The sequence below is a fragment of the Octodon degus genome, unplaced genomic scaffold (genome assembly GCF_000260255.1).
Source record: "Octodon degus isolate 3935 unplaced genomic scaffold, OctDeg1.0 scaffold00001, whole genome shotgun sequence".
NCBI lineage: Eukaryota > Metazoa > Chordata > Mammalia > Rodentia > Octodontidae > Octodon > Octodon degus.
In genome coordinates this window covers 28,227,620-28,229,689 of record NW_004524577.1, presented here as the reverse complement: position 1 = coordinate 28,229,689, position 2,070 = coordinate 28,227,620, and the positions used below count along the sequence as shown (strand labels likewise).

The following is a 2,070-nucleotide window of genomic DNA, read 5'->3' as shown; positions in this document are numbered from 1 at the left end:
ATTTATTTATTTGTCATTTGTATTTATTTATCTGAGAAATGTGTATTCATCTCAGATGCCCATTTTTGGATTGCATCTTTGAATTTTGGGTACCTGATTTTTTTTAATTCTTCATACGTTCTAGATAAGGCCTTTGTCAGAGGTACAGTTGGCTATAATTTTTCCCCATTCATGGGTTTTCTTTTTACTCTGCTGGTGATTTCTTTTGATGCACAAACACTTCAAAAAAATGAGATCCCAGTTGTTGATTGTTTGAAGTATTTTCCGTGCAGTTTAGTTTTTGTTCAATATTCTAGTTAATTTGTAATGGTTGTTTTTAGATCACTTTGTCTTTAATGTCTTCATTTAGACTGTGATATAGCTACATGTGGGTTTATTTATCCTGCTTACAATTGATTTGACTTCGTTATTCTAAAGACTTTTTGTTGTTCATCAATTTTAGAAAAATTCTTCTATTACTGTTTCCCATGGTGGGCTAGCCAAATAGCTCAGCAGATTAAAGCACCTGCAAGCAGGCTCAGGGGCCAGGGGTTTGATCCCCAGACCTGCTGTGCCAGCCTCACCCCCAGGGCGTGCTGAGAAGGCAATTGAGACTGGGCATGGTGTCACATACGTGTAATCCCAGCATTTGGGAGGCTGTAAAGAGGAAGATCACCATGAGTCCAATCTAGTAGTGAGAACTTGAACACCCTGACCCTTCCCTAAAAAATACAAAAAGTAGTAAATTGAAAAAAAAAAAAACTTTCCCATGTTGCCTTGAGCTCAGTGTTTGCCTTTATCTGTGGTTCCACTTATGCATGTAATAGATTATCTCAGCTGGTCTTTAATGTCTTCTATCCTTATACTTGTTTGTTTTGCATCCTGTGTTTTCAAAATATCTCCTTCATTTATTTTTTTCTTCAGCCATGTTTGGGTTTCAATAAACATTTCACTGAGTTTAACTTTAACTCTTTTATTAATCCATCCTTTCTATGATTTGTTTTGGTTCTTTGTCCAATTAATGTTGTAAGTCTATTCAATTTTAAATTTTCTCTTTCATTTTTTCCATATAATAAACGTTTAATTTTTCTAGTACCTAAAGTTTGATTATCAGATTATTTGTTGTTCTTCTGATTCTCACTCACTTGTTTTCTTGCATATTGTACAATCTTTTTATTGGGAACTTTTTAAGAACTCAGCTCTTCACATGTTTGTGAAATATGGATCAAGAAGGCATTCCTTTCCATTCCTTTGCCTTTGGTTCTAACAAGTACATTAGAGTATTACAAATCAGTGTTGATTTTAATTTAAAATGTTCCTTAGATACCCTTAGAATATTAATTAGGCTGACAGCCTGTTTATTTATTTTTTTTTATTATACAATCTTTTATTTTTTTAAAGATTTTCTTTTTATAGAATATGCTTTCTCATTAACAATTCCCACAATGGGAAAGTAATTTATTACTTACAGCTTTACATTTGTGGGCTGATCATTCTTGAACAAACAAAACACATTTGAGAATGAATTTTGTTTGGAATCAGAAGTGTTCTGATTCATCTACAAGATCTCTTCCCTTAGTGGGTCTCTAAATTTAGAAGCTCTCCAAGGTTTTCTTTGTAGGATTCAGAAATCTGTAATAAATTTCAAAGTCTCTCTAGGACACAAAGTAATTATCATTATCTGGTACCGACTGAATAGTCAGGGACATTTCCAAAGATTAAATACTATCTGATTTTCTGCAAGTGTTTACTCATGAATTAAGTCTTTCCCTTTGTCTATTATTCCCAGACAAAACGTGAAAGTATGGTCATGTATTATTCCCAGGCAAAATATAAAAGTATGGCCATGAATTGATAACAATAAAGCTGAATTCTCTTTAAAAGATAAATTAAAAGATAAAAGCTCATATGTAATGCTTAATTATATTCTGAGTCTTGTGAGCTGGAAGACAATCCCATTAACTCACCAAAATACAGCCTATTTCATGGATACAATTCCTCTCGAACTTTTTCCTCAACCTTAAATTCTACAAATGACCATCTCATAAGGTCCGATGAACTTATTCTTTTTTTTTTTTTTTTTTTTTTTTT

The 2,070-nt window shown here is 32.6% G+C and overlaps 1 protein-coding gene across 1 annotated transcript in view; it reads left to right on the top strand.

Annotated features, from left to right (window-relative positions):
- The window catches only part of Cwc27 (CWC27 spliceosome associated protein homolog), a 277,617-nt gene that overhangs the window by 139,795 nt on the left and 135,752 nt on the right, over nt 1–2,070 (top strand). The window lies entirely within an intron of this gene.